The 19,850-nt window shown below is 37.3% G+C and overlaps 1 protein-coding gene and 1 non-coding gene across 2 annotated transcripts in view; one reads left to right on the top strand and one right to left on the bottom strand.

The window, feature by feature from the left end:
• Abca13 (ATP binding cassette subfamily A member 13) overlaps positions 1–19,850 on the bottom strand; it is a 427,810-nt gene that overhangs the window by 175,195 nt on the left and 232,765 nt on the right. The window lies entirely within an intron of this gene.
• On the top strand, positions 4,607–4,735 carry LOC143384249 (small nucleolar RNA SNORA40). The gene has a single exon (XR_013089282.2). It is a non-coding gene; the product is annotated as a small nucleolar RNA SNORA40 (small nucleolar RNA).

Here is a 19,850-nt window from a genome sequence, read left to right as displayed (position 1 = left end):
TTGTCCTCTAGGTGATCCTTGGGCCTATCCTTGGGCCTAAATAAGAGCAGGTTACTATATCAAAAGGACAACAGGAGGCCTTTGCCTACCCATGTCCTGGAAAGTCAGCATACCAGCTGTTTCAGCTTTAAACACAGGGCGAAGTGCTGCTGTGGGTTCACCCTGTTCTTGCTCCTGAAGGTGAAGGAACACATGCAAATGGAAGAGAAGAAAGGGCCTGGCCTAAAGCCTGGGACCTAGGGGGTTTCTGAGGAATCAAAGACAAAAGAATCGCAAGAGGTTCTTGAACTCCCAGACATTGAGTTTCCTGGGGAGTGGGGGTACAGGGAGGCTCTCTCCTTGTTAGAGCTCCCCTCCTTCTACCATTCTATTCCTCTGCTGTTGAAGAAGTCTTTCTTGAGAAAGTCCCGGGCGATCGATAATGAGTTAGTCAAATTTTGGAGAACCACATCACTGCCTTCCCTCAGTTCTACCATGTCCTTCCTTCTCACTCAGAGAGGAGCTAATCAGCTCTCAAGGCAGGGCCTCTCCTCCAGCTGCAGCCCCCCGAGTCCACTGGATCTCAGCAATCCTGTCCCTTCCTCCCGTTTTTCCTGTATGGAATCAAGCAACTCTGAAAAGTCTTCAGAGATCATAAAATTCTAACGGATAGAGTGAGTTGTGCACATTGATCCAATCTATGGGTCCCTCAAGATTGCCCACTTGAGGATTACACACATACACATACACACACACACAAATTCTATACACATATACATATGCTCCAATTGAGGCTAAAGATTCCAAGCAAAGCACACACACACACACACACACACACACACACACACACAAGGGAAAAAAATGTTGAAGATGAGCAATCAGAGCAAAATGTGAGCCAGACCCAGGACTGTGACCTTAAAACAACATCTCATGGGCTCATCAGCTCTGTCAGTGGTTTTCCCCAGTGATTCCCTCTTAAGATACTCCAGAAAATCTAATACAGAGTATTTTACAAGAAAAGTGGTCTTCTGAAAGAACCGATGTCCTACTGATTATACTGCCCATAAACATCACAGTGAAATGCAATTAATACAAGAATATCTGAATAGTTCTTTTTTAAAGAAACTGCACCATTTTGAAACACAAATTACTTGTAACAGTGTTGCAATAGAGCAGTTGGGGATGAAAAATGCACATCTGAACCCATTCCTTCATTGGCCTAAACTATATAATGGGTCCTGGACTATTTGGTTTCTGTCTTCAAAAATGCCTAGCAGAACAGTTAATATAAAAATGTAAATAAATTACCCAACACAGTAGAACCAAGTGTTGTGGTCAAGGTGAGCAAACTTAAGTTAGTACTAGGAGGCAAGTTTCCATGATTCAAGGCAAAAAGGAGAAAGCAAGCACAGCCCTGAAAACAGGTAGGTGGGATCATCCTTATGATCCCATAGGAGTTTGCAAGCAGTCAGGAAAATGTGTATGTTTCAAGATCAAAGAAGGAGAAGTGAATAAGCATGGGGTATTCTATGAGTAACTGAGAGGGAACAGAATGCGGCACCGATGCATGGGGAGTGTCAGGAGATGAAGGTGAAAGGTCATCAGAGTCCAAGTCATGAAGAGCCTTTACAGCCCCTTGCACCTGGCTGAAGAGGCCCAAGCCCAGAAGTCACCTGACTAGACTTGTGTTTTAGAACACAGTGTCTTACTTACTCCATAAAAGACAGAGCTACAAGGAATGATTTTTAAATCAGGCTACGTACCATATTCAACTGGAAACTCTTTAACATGCTGATTTCTAGGCCCAAACTCTAAAATATTTGATTCTTCAAAGACTAGAGATAAAAATGTGCTTTTTAATAATTTCCCAGGGGATTCCGATGCTCAGTTGGGCTGTGGAACCAGTGATTCAATGAATTATAAATGATGATTCTTATGAAGCTCTTATGAAGCCGTTATTAAGTCAGTCTATAGAGAGATTTTAGTGCTAGAAAATGTATATTATTAAGCTAAATGGGAACCTTTCATTTATGTATATCATTCTTGATATTTTTATGGGATTATAATGCTGGATAACAACCAATTCATGGTATGTATTCAGATCTAGTAGGATAATTATGAGAGTTATCGGGTTCAAGTTAAAATAATTGAGATGTTTTGGGGTTGCCCATTTTCTGGATTTATTAAAGTAATTATTGAGATAACAGTGTGATGTCTTTACTGCCTTTTGACTAAGGAGTTTTTCCCTATAAAGCAGCATGCCTTATTCTGTTCAGAATCAAGAGGAATTGGAAGGTCCCTGGTGGGTCCTGTGATCCCTCACTACTACAAAAGTCATCACCTGTTAGAGGGCACAACCCACAACTTAACCCTAATGTAGCATCTCTTGATTTTGACATCTAATTACGCACACTTGACCACTGTTCTAGTTGGGATATGAGATGTTCCCCCCAGTTTCTGTGTTAATGCAGAAATATCCAGAGGTCAAATGATTGGGTTGTGAGAGCCATAACCTAATCAGTCCATCCCAGTTTGAATGGACCAACTGGGTGGTAACTATAGGCAGGTGCAGTATGGCTGGAGGAGATGGGTAGAGTGTGTCCTGAAAGGGTTCATCCTCTCAGTGGCCACTTCCTCTCTTTCTCTGCTTCCTGGTCACCATGAGAAGATAACTGTTTCTCTACCATGCCCTTGGGCCATGATGTCCTACCTCATATGGTCTCAGAGCAATGGAGTCAGCAGACCATGGACTGAATCTCTGAACCCATGAGCCAAATAAACTTTCCCTCCTATTATTTTCCAGGTATTTTGATCTTAGCAATGAAAAGTGAATTAATACAGCTCCGCCCACCTAGCAGTCTGCCAAAGTATACACCTTCTCATATGAGAGTGTGCCCAGCAAGCAAAAGGTAGTAAATATCTATTCATATATTGGAAAGAAACTATTGGATATCTACTCAGCAAATTTGCCCTTATGATGGAATGGGCATGGAAACAGAGACAGAGAATGATGGTTCATGTTTCCATTGGCCTCACTCATCATGAACAGATAAAGGAAGTTCTATCCACATTGACCTAGATGTGAATCCAATGTTAGTCTCCAACATACTGTGTGACTTCTGGAAAACTACTTAACCTCTTTGAATGTCATCTCCTCAGTTGTAAGAGAGACTTATAATATTCTCCCTCTGGATAGTGAGGATTATTATTGGTACATTTATTAAACTACCAAAACAGGCATTGACTTCTAGTCATAGTAAATGTTCATCAGACAGCCTCAATAAGTCTGTGGAGAAAGGTATGTCATATATTAAAAATAATAAATTGTCTCCACCTTCTCATATATGTTAATTGGGTATAAATGAGAAAAAATAAAAGACTGAGATAGTTTATGGTTATGAATTCACCACCAATCAAATATTCATGGCTAAACTTATAAAAGTATTCGCATGAATAATTTAACAGACAAAAATTAAAATGTTGGACCAAATTGTTGTGAATTGTCTTATTTGACTTATGAGTACAATTATATTCAAGGACTCTAGTTACATCCACAATTATGCATCCCCATTAACTCCGACCATCAAATTACTTAAGGGATGTGTCCAAAGTTGTGTTTTTATTTCCTTCTATTGTCTTTTTTTCCCCTTCCTATCTACCTACCTACCTACTTACTTCTTTCTTCCTTTCTTCTTTCCTTTTCTTTTTGTTTTTATTTTTTGGTCAGGTGGCCACAGTTTTTCAAACCTTAATACCTCATGACTTACTAGGCACCTCAGAATACAGTACACATTATCAAGTTCACCAAAATGTTCCTAAATATTTTAAAATGAAGCATTACCAACATAATGTTTTCATGTGGATAAAAATAAGATGAATACTCCAAAAGAAAAACAAACACAAAGAACACAAAACACGCAGTTCATAAAACATCTATAAAATAGCCAGCATGTGAACATTGTAGAATAAGGAAAGAATTGGGCTTTCTCACTCATCCATATAGTAAATATTATATTATTGAGGATTTAAGGAAGTGGGTCTTATACACTGTTGCAGGTGAAGAGATCTCTATAGTCATTTATGGGAAACAGATACGGACCTTCTTTAATCTGCTTAATTTCAAACCATCGGTTGTATTAACTTTTTTTCAATTTTTGTTTTAGTTGTCACTGGACCTTTATTTTATTTATTTATATGTGGTGCTGAGAATCGAACCCAGTGCCTCACACATGCTAGGCAAGCACTCTGCCACTGAACCACAATCCCAGCCCCCTGTATTATTTTTTTTAAAAAAAAACATAAATGCATGAAATATCTAAAGCAAAGTGACTTGTTTTATCTTACAGAAAATAGTCAAATCCATGGGAATTAATTAAACAAATTACAATATAGTTTGAGGATCCCTGATCTAAAATATTGAGAACAAAATATTCCAGATTTATGTGTTTTTTTTTTCAAATTTGGGGGTATTCATTTGTACATGATAAGAATGGACCCCAAGTCTAAACACATCATTTATAGGAATGTTTTACACATAGCCCAAAGGTTATTTTATACCCTATTTTTAGCATACCTATGTTTTGTCTGTAACCTATTACATGTGATCAGATATGGAATTTTATACCATGGCATCATGTCAGGACTCAAATATTTTTTTATAATTTGGACTTAGAGAATAGTGCAAAAAGTAAATCCTCTTTTGGAACCTAGAACTCATTGTTCAGTATGAGTTTTGATACATACAAGCAGGAATATTATACCTAATTGATAAATGAAAAGGCTATCTTCAGAAAATGAGGCATTGGGTTGAAGATATATCTTACTGTGTTTGTTAAACTATTTTATTGACATATCCCATATCTGTACTACTGTGTGAGATAACAGAAAGAATATGATGTGAACTCATTGATGTTTAGAGAAGGTGTCCGCACATAAGAATCAGGCAGTTGCATTTACTCCCAAAGCATAAGGGTTTGTTTCCATTGCTTCTAGCTGCCTGTTTTCTCCTATTTGGATCCTAAAGTTAATTACTTGAAGAATTTAAATCCGAAATATCCTAGGTGGAGAATTGTGAAATCATCAGAATTCCATAATTCAAATGGGAAAAGAGTGGTGGATTGTTGGGACAACTAGAGAAGCATCAGTTCTTTTAAAAAGGGCATCCTTGTGATGGACACAAAGGAATCACAATGGGAAACTCCTTAAGCAAAAATTTATTGATTTTTTTTTTAATTATGTTTTGGAGCATTACGGATTTCAGATTAGAAATGCTCAGCCTGTATAACCATACTGTGGAATATATGAATCACTAAATATTTAGCAGGTTTGGTAAGTGAATAAAGGATATTTAGCAAACTTGGTAAGTAAATAAGGAATTTCAAATGGGATTATATCATTTTTTTGGAAAAAGTATTCATACATATGGAAGATGCCCCAATAAAATGGGGAGAGGTATGTTACCTAAAGCATTAACAACATTCATTAACCCAAGAAAGGAGGAAGGATTAAAATATTAAATACAATCTTACAAAAAATTAATGCTATTAATAAAAAACACAAATACTAAACTAGAAAAAATGAAATTTTGTTGCACACATATTCAGTGCAAAGTATTATTTTTAACTAATTTCCATATTCTGTATACTATTTGATAAAGAAGGTATTTCAATTCAAAAAGTTGTGTTTCTATGAACATTTTTCACCCTGGTTAAAGATTCATATTTATTTGTCTGATGAGATTATGGCTATTTTTATTTTCTTCTTCACAACTTTCTGGTTTTTTTTCAACCAATGAATATTTATTCATCTTGTAATCAATAATTATCTTGTAAAGACTGTATACTTATTCAGGAAATGAACCATAGTCTTATGAGATGGAAACTGTATAATTCTCTGTTCCCTGAGTTTACAGAATTTAAAAACCGAAGCAGATATTTAAAATCATATAGTTCAAGCCTCTTCTTCATTTATACTTAAATCCAAGACAGGAGAAGTTGTGTAATAAGAAATTTGCAGGAATGAAATACAGTATTTACTAAATCCAGCCATCTCAGCAGGCCCTCAGGTTAGCTACATGAAGAGAGTTCTTGAGAGACTCCTGGTCTTGGATAGGAGTCAACTAGGTCCCCAAAGCCTGTCAGCTAGACCTGACCAGTGGGCAGAATGTAAGCTGTGGAGGTCACACAAAGCTCCTCCACAGAGGCTGCCAAAGCCAGGGATTCAAAAGTCAAAAGGTGTTTGCCGACAGGTAGGGAAGATAACTAGGATGTGCAGGGGGTCCTAGAATAGAGGGAATTGGTTGCAAAGACACAGATTATGAGCCAGAAATATGCTAAGCTCCTTAAGGAATAACATGAGTTCCATTTTTTTTCTGCACTCCAGTCATGACCTTGGACTTCAAAATCATTTGTTTGATATGAAAAGACATAAATCATTCCATCTGTTTCTCACCGAGCTGGTGCAAAAGAATCAAATGAATTGTATAGAAACTTTAATAATGCTGTAAGTTTTGTGGGAAATATATTTTAACTAAATAAGTAGATTTCTTTCAAATGGGTATGATTTTATAAATGTCTCACAGGAGAAGCCACACAATCTATCACTAGGAGTCAGGATGCCTGCATTCCATCCCTGGCTTACTTACCCTACATGTCCTGGATATTTTGGGCAGGTAATTTTTCATCAGTTTCCCCACTTATATATAAAAAAAAACTTAGATGTGTTAGTCTTCAGTCTTTGTCCCAGTAAAATCTATAGTTGTATGATATTTATACAAATCATAAATAAATTATCTGATTCATACTATTTGTATTTCCCCAAGGGGGAAAAAAACAACAAGATCACATGTCCACTTATAAGGGATCACATGTCCACTTATAAGGTGGGGGTCGAGGAAATAGGACATGGAAAACAGAATAAAAAGGAAAACAAAAGAATAAAAAAAGGAAAATGTTTGTTTTGTGGCACTTGTTTGCTTACTAACACAACATAAAGTTTAAAATATAATCATGAATTAAACATTAAGCATGGTAATACAGACAGACATAGACAAATTTTAAAATTGTGCTACATCCCTATAACCTTGATTAAATATAGTTTTCAAAAGCTAACTCAATTATGTTTACTTCTTTAAAGAAGCTAATAAGTGAAGGCTATATTTATCTAAATTGTTTTATTGACAATCTTACAACTGTATCTTACTCAACTTTTACAATACTTTGTCTATTCCTTTCTTTTAACAGCTTTTTCAAAAGGTGATTTTTCTTTAAAAAGAAAGGGAGGAAAAAAACTAGACAGATAAAAGAGCCATTCTCTACATGTTATGCCACTGAAGTTCCCAATTGCTATACAGCTGATGTATCATTGATGTGATTCTTTGAAAAGCACCGTGATTATAATAGCCAAAATGTTAAAGGCATCAAATTAGGATTTCACTTCGGAACGGGGTCATCCCTTACACTCAGCCACGTCTTTTGAATAATTTAAAGGTTGCTGAAACTCCTTTGAGGACGCCTGCCTTGAACAGTGACTTGACCCTCAGGGCACCAGGTGCAGCCCCAGCAGAGTCAGTAAGCACTTCCACCACCTAAGCAAGTCACCAAAGTGCTGAGTTTGGTTTTTTTCCTGAAATGCACCAAACGCAGGTCTTCCCACAGTCTCTAAATGGCTTGCATCTCCAAGCCTGAGCTCCCTTCACAGTTCTGATTGGCGGATAGGGAAGCGTTGTTAGGGGTATGTCGGCTGTACCCCAATTATGATCTCAGCTAGGGCCCTGTCTCTTTGACAATTTGTTCAAACAGTTCATTTCGGGAAAGTTTATGAGGATTGTGCAAGTAAGAGCCTCTCAGGTAGCAACTGGAACATAGTGAGGGCCAACAAACATAGCTAAAAGAGAAGAAAAATCACCTGGACCTGAGACCTATGTTCCTCTCCCTTCCTATTTCCATCACCTTCAATATATCTGCCATCTTCACTGGTGAGGAGGTTCTTGTAACTGGGAAGGATTGAGCTTAGTTCATTCTATCTTCAGCTTCAAGCACACCCTCCAGTGGCCCAAATAAGATGTTCAGTAGGGTCTGATGATTGAGTGAATGGATGGATATTGACCAAGAATTAGATTCAGTTCTTTTTATCACATGATTTAGCGGAGGCTTTCATTTCTCCTAGGTCCATTCTTCTCCTATTCCAAAAACTTAATACCTCCTATGCATTTCTTCCAGTTCCTTTAACCTCTTTATTCCACCCTCAGCTTTGACAATTCTACCTACTGGGTGCATACGTAACACTGTGATAAATAAATAAAAAAAATAACTCATATATATAGGATACAATGAGTAGCATATCAAAACCTTTGTTCATTTAACATATTTTCAAGATTTATTCAAGTTGGTGTATGTAGATTTAGTTTTTCACTTTAAATATTATGGACTAGCATTTTGAATACAGAAGAGAAGAAAAGTAGGATTGACTGAGCCTTGGGGGATTCAAATGTGAAGGTTAGACTGAAGAAGGTGATTGAGAAGAGAAGTTTCCAACAGTGGCTCCATTTCAATATCATTTTCAGTATGAAAACAATGAAGTTAAAGTAGTTGACAAAGCAAAGTTACACATTAGTAGTATAGTCTTCAGAGAAATAAATACAGCTGTTCCTCATACTATTCCAAGGCATCTCTATTTACTAGAAGATGATATTTAAGGAGCTAGGGACAAGAATGGAATTAAGATACAGGTTGAGCAACCCTAATTCAAAATCCAAATTCTGAACTTGTTCAAAATACAAAACCTTCTGTGCACCAATATGATGCTATCCATAGAAAAATGCCATATCAAGAAACTTTGCTTCATGAATGAAATAATTTAAAATATAGTATAAAATCACCTCTGGCCTATGTACATAAGGTATATACGAAACATAAATGAACTTCACGTTTAGGCTTGGGTCCATACCCATGGTGTCTTATTAGGTATATGCAAATAACCCAAATCTGAAACCTGAAACACTTGGGTCCAAAGTATTTTGAACAAGGGTATACTCAAACAGTAGCCAGCATGGGATGCCCTGCTCGGTTCTCCTTGACTCCAGTGAAAGAGAGTATAGAGGAGGGCTTGAAGAAGCTCTCAAGGACCCTGTTATTTTAACTTTTCAGACATAGAAATGTCAGTGAAGGTTGCCTGGGACTACTCCCATCTGAATTTCCCCAGTTGCCCCTTTTGAGGCAATGACTACCCTTATGATGAGTGAAGCCCATCCTTGTTAAATATGTCACACAAACATGATATTCCAATTCAGGAAATAAGGGCTGAACCTATTCATCACCAGCCTTAGGAGTTTTCCTTGGCAACTCTGATCGGCATGGATGCAAGAAATGACAGCTTTACACACTCTCTTGACTTCCCACTGCCCCTGACAGAAGTTGCTGCTTCCTGGCACCTGCCACCAGCATTTATCCTGCCCAAGTCAATTTCAATTCCATTTCATTTTGGCAGACTCTTTTCTACAGAGCACCCTGCCGTTAGCTCTCTGCTGATTTTAGCTAACGTGGAAAACAAACCTTCTTTGGCATGTGTAATTGGCAGCAGCATGTTTCCTCCCCACCTTGCTTTACAGGGACAGTGGGTTTTGGTTTTTGGTTTTGTTTTTTTTAAGTTCAATGAAATGTGCACAAAAAAGAGAAGACAGCACTCTGGTTTGAACATGATAGTGAAGCCCAGAAGACACAGAATTTGGAATAGCTCTTTGAAGAGGCAGGAAAATTAAGGCGGCTCCATGTAGAATGGGCTGTGCAAACAGATTGTCTTAAAAAGTAAAGGAGAGGTTGCAGACCCCTCAAATTAATCACTGCCCAAATTGCTTTCCATCAGAAGTAGTAGTAATTAGGAAGGAAATACAGAGGATTAAATTGTGGGGGAGAAAAAAAAAGAAAAGAACTTTATGTAAAGTGGTACTGACAAGCCATAGAGCTGAAAATTTAAATCTAAATGCAATCTCAGCTCTCACATGGGGAGATAAGGCTTCATTAAAAAAAAAAAAAAGCCACAGCTATGACATATAAAGAAAATAACTATGTTTCCAAGATTCCCAATATTACATGGATTCGTGATCTTTCACCTGAACTTTAAGCTTAAAAGGAATCAAATAGGGTGTTTTTTTTTTAATAGTAGTAACCACAGGCCATCTAAATTATAGGGATTTGAGGTGCTTGTTAAAAACTACAAATGCTCACATCTTCAGAATCAAAAATAGTGAAAGTTAGGTCTAAGAACATGCTATTTTAATAAGTACCCAGGTGTTTTTAAAATCTTCTTTGAAAAGGTCCCTTCTCTTTTTTAACCATGTCATGAACATAGTATTCAGAGATGGTCCATCAATGTGGCTGGTGCTGTGAAGCTGTTCATCCTTCAGGTGGGACGGAGCATGTGGTGAGCTCCTCCAAAGGCCAGATGCATGCCCTGAACCGTGCATATTAGAAGCCCTAAAAAAGGGAAACCCAGGTAAGGCCTCATCATCACTACCCACCTTCACATGCATGGCCATCTACCATCACCTCAGTTAGGTGAGGAACAAGCATTTCCTGCATATTAGGAAAAGGCTCTGTATTCAGTGCTAGAAGTACAGCAATAAATAGAACGACTCCAGGTTCTGTCCTCTTGAGCTTGCACTCTTCTAAAGGGCAAGCACAATTAACTACTTAAATGCAACCTGTCACAGGTGTTGTGAAGGATAAGAGTGAACCTGGGCACTTATAGGAGTAATCTTCCCCATCTGGTAAGTTGAAGAAGACTCTTTGCAAAAGGGACATGTATTTAAATCATGCACTGAAGAATAAACGGGGATTATCTTGGAGAAAAGGGAAAAAGGAGAGAGCCTTTGGGCGAAAAGAGAGGAGCAGTTTTGAAGACTCTGGGGATAAGACAGAGCTCCATCTGTCCAAGGAGTAGGAAGAGGTGCAGGGGTCGGGAGGGGGATCCTGGCCATATATTATTATCTTAAGAGTTTCTGATTTGGATCCAGGAAGACAGAATATCCGACATTTTTGAGAGAATAATGTAAGCAAATACTTAATTTTGAAGAAGTTTCTGATTGCAGTATAGAGAACACACTAATGGAATTTAGAGATGACTGTATTTGAAGGAGGAGAGTAAAAGGTTCATGAACAACCCTAGCATTCTTGCATGCAAACTAGGTAGAGAATGACAATATTCTCTCACACTAAGAACAATGAGAGAGAAAAGAGGTGTATGGGTGAGAAGCATGAATTGGGGTTAAACATGCTGATCTGGAAATGCTAAGAGGCAATCACAGCCCAAAGAAGCCATCTAAGCTGACTGTAGATATGTCAGTGGCAGGGGCCCAGGAATGAGGAAGCCTTGGTTGGGACAAAACAGCCTATGAGAAGACTGCAGAGTAAGTAGAGAAGAGTGTCTAGGACTGGCTGAGCCTTGTGGAACTTAGTGTGCAAGTGACAATGTAGAAGGTGAACTGAGGAGTATTCAGAGGACACAGAAGTGGGCATCTTAGAGTTCAGGGAGAGCTTTCCCCTGGGAGGAAGAGGAGGAAACTGCTCAGAAAGTGAGGATGAGTTGACAAGGTCGGAGGAGTTGACAAGGGAGACACTATGGGGTTTCTTGTAACTGAGAATCTATTAAACAGCCGGCAAATAGTAGATGGTAAAAAACACTGTCTACTGGAAGAGAATGAAAACCATGCAATAAATAACCACCACCACAACAAAACCCACAAGGTCACTCCTATAGAAGAAGCACAAGTTAAGTATGGGAGGAACAAGAAGAAAAGGGTGGATAACTTTGTCCAGGAAGGTTAAGAAAGACAACCAGAAGAGGTAACTTTTGAACAGAGGCCAGAAGAATGCTATGCAATGGACTAGCTCTCATGAAACAGCTTTTACTCTAGTTCAAGTAGAATGGCACCCACATGGTGCAAGTGCAAGTTCAAGGAGGAAAGGACTTGCCCAGGTGTGTGAATCTGCACAGCCTGCTATCATAAAGCCCTAAAGACTGCACAGTTTAAACAATGGACATTTATTGTCTGTTTTGGAGGTTGAAAATCCAAGATCAAGATGTCAGCAGACCCTTGTTCTTGGCTTGTAAAAGCCATCTTCTCCATGAATCTTCAGATGGGCATCCCTTTGCATTTGATAATGACTTAATCTCCTCCTCTCTTATGAGGAAATCAATTGGTGGACTAGAACCCACCTTAGTGACCTCATTTAACATTAATTACCTTCTTAAAAGTCATATTTTCAAAATGCAATCTCATGCTGATGTACTGAAGGTTAGAACTTCAACATACGAATTTGGGGGGAACACAGTGCTCCCTGTCCATAACACAAGTACCCTATTAGAAAGCAGTATAAAGAGAGAATACAGGGCTAGGGTTGTGGCTCAGTGGTAGAGTGCTTGCCTAGCATGGGTGAGGCACTGGGTTCAATCCCTGGCACCACATAAAAATAAACAAATAAAATAAAAGTATTGTGTCCATCTACAACACCAAAAAAAGTATTTTTTAAAAAAGAGAGAATACAGACATAATTTATTGTGCTAAATAAATTATCCTTCTCTCACACAAAGCCAGTAGATTTCAAGGTGTGGAACATGTATCAACAGCATCACCTAAGAGCTTGTCAAAAATGCAAGTTCTCATGTCCCATCTCTGACCTATTGAGTCAGATAATTGAAAAGTGCAGCTCAGTAATGTATTTAAGCAAACTCTCCAGGTCATCATCCTCATGAGGGAAACTATTATTTTTCTAGAAGCCAACTAGTTAATACAATTATCTTTGCATATTTAAATATCATAATAAACATTAGTTTATTGGGAAAGCCTTTTTTAAAAAGGATAAAAGCTCTCCTGAGACTGCCATGGCAGTTTTGATTGCCTGAACTCGTATGGAGTTTCATATTGGAAACGCTGAGGATTTGGACAAGTTAGATAACAACTCTAAACCTCAGTCTTCTTATTCAGAAAGCAGAGAGGAACACTTCTTTCAAAACTAGCTGTGAGGATGAAGTGAGAAAATGGAAAACATGTAAGGCACCCACCATGGAGTCCAATACACTTAGGGGCTAATAAATAGTGTCTTTCTCTAGGAAGAAATGACTCGCACACCCTGAGCACAGATACAAGGACAAATGTGCAGTCCCAGGCATCAAGCTTCATAACTCATTTCTATGGAGCTACTAGGGTCCCTATGATTAAAAAGTATATATTTTATATTTTATTTAGCCTTCATCAATCTCTCAGAGAAGCAAGCACTGAGTTATTTGAGAGCTAGTCTTTGGAAGACATATGGCCTGTGTAGAGGGAAGGGGTACCCACAGGCAGGTGTGCCAGGAGTAGAAATCAATATCAAAAGAGTAATCTTCAGGGGCACCAACGGGAGCAGGGAGCCTTTTCTTAATGGCTATTCTAAAAATTGGATTTCTCTAGTGTAAATCATATGGGGGAAAAAAGAAGCTAAATCACTTCATTTTTAAGACATTAATACACAACCTCACCAGTATTCTGGTCTAACATTTTGATAAAGTCATACCTACTAAGGAACTTATATTGAACTCAGGTATAGGCCTCGTGTTGAGTGTTACATGAGCATTTTGCAGAATGTAGTAAAATTAGCAAATGCAGCTGATCTCACACCAAATTTGTTTTAATTCACTCACTCCTTATTCAGTAATAAAATATTTATTTTCTAAAATGATATTTTAGTTCTGAAATGTGTAATCAGAAGAATAGATAAAACAACATTTTTAATCATATTTTACAATGATAATGGAAAATATTGCAATTTCTCTTTTCCAGGTATTCTTTCTTAAATTCAAAACACCATTCTTTCCACATAGCATTAGTAAAAACTATGTTTTAGTCAGCTTTTTTGCTGCTGCAACTGAAAGACCCAACCAGAACAATTATAGAGGGGAAAAGGTTTATTTATGGGCTCACAGTTTCAGAGGTCGGACCACATATAGCCAGCTCCATATGCCAAGGGCTCCAGGTGACGCTGAACATCATGGCGGAAGAGTGTGGCAAAGGGAAGCGGCTCACATGATGATTGGGAAGCAGAGAGACTCCACTCACCAGATACAAAATATATACCCTATAGTCACGCCCGCAAAGAACCACTGCCTCCCACCACACCCCACCTGCCTCTAGTTACCACTCAGTTAATCCCATCAGGGATTAATTTGATGAGTGGGTTAAGGCTATGAACCAATCATTTCTCCTCTGAACTTTCTTGCATTGTCTCACACATGAACTTTTGGGGGACACCTCATATCCAAATCTTAACAAACTACTTGCACATGTTTATTTCTAATATATTTACATAGATTTTCCTAATGTTGCCCAAATTCAGAACATAAAATTATCATTTTTTTCAAACATGTATAGCCACAATGAAGAGGATACATTTAGACAATAAGTTTTCAATGTAAATTATCCTAAATTTTCATGATGACAAAATGTTTGTAAGAAACTCGCTTCCTTTAAATTTATTCTGACATATGAAAATCACTAACTAATGTATCTTAAAAGAAATTCTCAGAAACTACACATTTAGGCAAAATACCAAGAATTGGAAGACAAAATAACATTTATGTCCAATTAAAGTAAAATTTTCATATAAAATGTAGAACACAGAGACAAATTAAAGTATATAAATTGGAATATCATTGCATCAAAATTGCATAAGAAATAAACATGGATGGATTTTAGAGACAAGATATAAAGAAATAAAAATCCTATAAATATTGTATGATTCCTTTTACACAAAGTTCAATAACTCTCAAGTGACAGAATGTCCCTCACAGGAGGGGTTTGACTTAGAAGGAACATACGGGATCTGCTGAGGTGCCGGAATTATCCTACCTCAATCTGGGTTACATATTTGTGTGTCATCTAGTCATATAATTAAGATCTAGGTCATTTACTGTAAGATGTTTGCAGTTTATGTTAGAAAAAAATAAATTTTAAACATTAATATTAACAAAGATACAGTTCATGGGGAAAAGTGAGTGAGGAACATTACAAAATAGGAAATTCAACTGGCTAATAAATATGCAGAGGAATTCAGTTAAAGAAATTCAGATTAGCTTGTTATAATAAGGTTTGGGTAGCTTCAAGTTCAAAGTGACATGCCGTGACTGAGGTCCCTGTACAGTCCCCTTCCTTTGAGAGTAAGACCGTGGATATATGATGGCTGTTACTCCCATGACTGGACATCACATAGCAAAGGTGATGTGAATGAGCAGGTGTAATTAAGGTCCCTAATCAGCTGCCATTAAAATAATTAAAACAGAGACTCTCCTGCTCATTTTGAAGAAGAAATTGCCAGTTTTTAGAGGGATGTGTGGTTAAGACCTAAATGTTTTTTTTCTAGGGACGGAGAACAGCCTTAAGTGGCATCAAACCAAAAAAATGAAGACCTCAGTTCTGTAACCCCAAGGAGACAAATTCTTCCAGTAACCAAAATGAGCTTGGGAAACTTGAGCTCTGGAGAGCACCATCTGAGAGCATCTTTATTTCAGCCCTGTGAGGTCCTCAGCAGAGAACCCCGTTGTGTGTGCCCAGACCAGACCTCTGGTTAAAAGAAACCACAAGGCAATAAATGAGTATAGTTTTAATTTGCTAAGTTGATGATAGTTTGTTAATAGGAAAAGAAAAGTACTATAGATTTTGCTAAGTGGAAATAGATAATTGCCATTAAAAAATACTTAAAAATGTACATGTGGTTTAAAATAAGGCGTGAGCAGTGGATGGGAGAATTTCGAAGAGCATGATAAAGAAAGTCTAAATTCCCCTGGAAATACTATTAGTAGAAAAACAAACTTTAAAGATGCTGACCAGAAAGCTCAGAAGGAAATAGGAACATGTTATCTGAAACTGGAGGAAGAATATCCTCATCTGTAGTATAGAAGAATTTAGCACAACTGTCCCTTGCAGTTGTGTGGAAAGCAGGATTTGTAAGCAACAAAATTACAATTTAGCTAAGTAAATTTCCAAATCAAGAATTGAAGGAGCTGTCTGGTTTCTTGATGCTTATAGTAAAATGAATAAAACCAAAACTAAAAGAAGAAAGTAAAAAAAAAATTGAAAATTCTCAGCCTCAAAAAATTAGGAAAGTTGTAAAAGTCAAGAAGAGCTATTAATAGTGCTATACTTTGGATGTTGAATGTGCCCCATAGGCCCATGTGTTAAAGGCTTGGTCTTCAGTATGGTGCTACTGGGAGGTAGTAGAACTTTTAGGAGGTGTAACTTAGTGGGAGGTCATTAGATCATTGGAAGTGTGACACCAAAGGGAACTGTGGGACCCACAGCCACTATTCTTCCTCTTTTGCTTCCTAGCTAGTGATGTGAGTGAATTTATTCTGCCACATGCTCCTGATATGATGTGCTTCTTCACCACAATCTCAAAGCAATGAGACCAATCAAACACAAAAGGGAACTTCCAAAATTGGGTATAATATAAACCTTTTCTCTTATTCATCTGAGACATTTTGTTATAGGGATGGGAAGCTCACTAACACAAATAACATGGCAGAGAACAAAGGCCAACTGTGTGACCTTTTGCTACAATTTTCAAAAGTTCAAAATATAAGAGTATTTAGTCAAAAGAACACATCCTTTAAAAATAATTCAGAGTAGAGGAATGTCAGAAAAACAGCAGATTAGGAGCTCTAGGCTCTAATTTCACAATAAAGATACCAATAAACAACTGCAAACTGACTAAAATGATTTTATAGGAGCTCTAGAAATCAAGCAAAAATTTATAGCAACCAAGCAAACTTCTATCCTATCTTATCCCCTAAAACAGAAAAGAAAACCATATTCAAAATGGTAGGAAATATTTCAGTGTTTTTATTTGACTCTGCCATAACTCTTCTCCGTTTTGGTGGCATTGTGAGGTAACTGCCCAATTCCTGAATCCCTCCTTTGGGGCAGAAGAGCAGAATATAGGTTGCTCTCAAAATTCTGGCCTAACTAGGGACTTCATCAGGGATGGCATCTGTCTTGCTGGATTCAGAGTTCATACAGGAAAACAGCATTGCTCAGAGTTCACAGGAGAATGGCAACAGGACTCAGAGTTCACACAGGAAAGGAAGCAGTATCCACAGTTCACAGGTGCATGCCAGTGTGACTCAGAGTTCACACAGAAAGGGCAGCAAAACTCAGAATCCACACAGGAATGGCAGCAGGGCTCACAGTGCACACAGGAAGAGCAGCAGGGCTCACAGTGCACACAGAAATGGTCACTAGGCTCACAGTTCTCACAGGAAGGGCAGCAGGATTCACATTTATACAGGAATGGCAGCAGGGCTCACATTCACACAGGGAGGGCAACATGACACACAATTCGCACTGGAATAACAAAATTGTTAGGATAAGAGACTTGATCCACAGAAGGCATTGGTGGACACCACAGGACAGGAAACTAAAGAAAGTATATAGATACATGAAAGCCTGAGGCAAGAAATTATAGGTAAGAGATATATTAGAACATATTTGGCTCTGAAACGAAGCTAAGGTTAAGACTCTTTGAGAATCTAAAACATTTAAAACTGGTCAAGGAAATCAGAAGGGGAAAAAAAGCACATATCTGTAGAGATCCAGAGAGCATTCATGTGCAGAAAAGAACTAAGAATACCATAAGCCTTTACCCAGGAAAATCTCAAGACTCAGGGAAACACTAAATGCCCAGTCCTTATCAAATGATTACACACACACACACACACACACACACACACATTAACTCATATCATCACAACAAAAAACAAGAATAAAAATAATAGGGGAATCTGATTCATGCTAATGAGAAAATTTTTAAAAAAATATATATTTTCTAAAGGATTTAAAAGCCCAAATAAAAAATATATATTGTGTAGAAGCAATCTCTGGAGAAACACACGCTAAAGATTTTAAAACAACTTCTAAATATTTGCAATAAGTTAAAGAAAAATATGAATGAAGAACTAAAGGAAATCAATAAAACAATGTACAAACCAAAGGAGAACTAAGTAAAGGGATGAAGCTATTTTAACATATATAAAAGGACTAAAGAAAAATTCTGAAAATGAAAGATATAATAACTAAATTGAGAAAAAAAATCACTAGAGAAGTTCAAAAGTAGATTTGAATGGGCAGAAGAATCAAAGAACATGAGGATGTCTCTGGAAATAATTGGGTCTGAAGAACAGAATGAAAAAAAAAAAAATGGAGAAGAGTGGACAGAGCCCAAGGCACATATGGAACAATATCAAGTGGACCAATACATGAATTTTGAAATTTGTAGAGACAGAAGAGAGAGAAATAAAGACAGAAGTTTTTCCAAATTTGAGGACATAGAGATATTCTAATACATGGAGCTCAGTGAACTCCAAGCACTAGAAACCCAAAGGCCTACATCAAATGGCATTATAAACAGACTATCAAAGTCAAAGAAAAAGAGACAATCTTGAAAATACCAGGAGAAGAGAGACTGGTCCTGTACAAAGAGTGACTATCAGGAGTTATCTTAGGAGAAAACTTGCATGTCAGAAGACAGCGAATAATTAGTGACATAAAAAAGTCAACTAATTTTTTTTATATCTGACATAAATATTCTTCAAAAATGAAGGAGAAATTAGACATTCACAAAAGCTAAGGAAGTACATTATTAATGGAGGTTCTCCATAAATAATGCTAAAGGGAGTCTTTAAGCTGAAATGACAGTAACTAGACAATAACTCCCAGACACATCAGATGGAAAGTTCCATGAGAAACACAAATGTGTGAACAAACATGAGAATCATGATTACCATAATTTTGCTTTGTACTCTGCTTTTTATTTTCTACAAGAAAATAAAGCCCAGATCATAAAAAAAACTATGTCTATGTTAATAAACACATAACATATAGATAATAATTTACATAATATATATATAATTTACATATACTATGCATACTTCTGACACCAGCAATTTATGTGGGTGGAGTAGAGATGCAAAGTTTTTGTATGCAACTGAAGTTAAGTTACCATTAAGTTAGATTCTTATAACTTTAGGATATTGTATCTAATCCCCTTGCTAACCACAAATAAGATATTTATAAAATACACATAAAAGCAAATGAGAACAGAACCAAAACATGTCATTATGAAAACAAAGAAACACAGGAAAGCTATGTAAGTAAAGAGCAATGACATGCTATAATGCACACTGAAAACAAATGGCAAAATGCAAAAGAAGGGCTACCTATCCAGAATTGCTTTATATAGATAAAACTCTCTAATCAAAGGTATAGATTGATGTCCAGTCATGGGAGTAACAGCCATCATATATCCAAGGTCTTACTCTCAAAGGAAGGGGACTGTACAGGGACCTCAGGCAGCACTGATTATAAAAAATGATTAAACTATATTACTGTCTTCATGCAAATAGTAACCAAAACAGAGCCAGCATCACCATACTAAATCATACCAAATAGGATAAGTAGAAAGCAATAGCAAGAGACAAAGAAGAATGTTAAGGTGACCCTGTCATAAGAAGAATCAATTCACCAAGAGGATATAACAATTATAAACACATAGGAGCCAAATACAAGAGCTCCCAGTCATAGTAAGCAAACACTGAAAGAAATGGAGATAAAAATAGACAGTTCTACATGAATAATAGGAAGCTTCAATGCCCACCTCCAATGTGGAGATAACAACCCAACAGAACACCAAGAAAGACACAGAGAATTAAACAGCATTTAGAAGAAGCATAAATAACAAACGAAAATAAGTTGCTCCTCTTCAAACAACTGAATACACTGGGATTGATATCCTGAACAAATAAATAACTCCTATGTCTAAACAACAAAAACAAGCAAAAACTATGAC

This window comes from Callospermophilus lateralis, chromosome 1 (assembly GCF_048772815.1).
Source record: "Callospermophilus lateralis isolate mCalLat2 chromosome 1, mCalLat2.hap1, whole genome shotgun sequence".
NCBI lineage: Eukaryota > Metazoa > Chordata > Mammalia > Rodentia > Sciuridae > Callospermophilus > Callospermophilus lateralis.
Note: the sequence above shows the minus strand (reverse complement) of the source record. Positions and strands in the feature narration are given on the sequence as shown.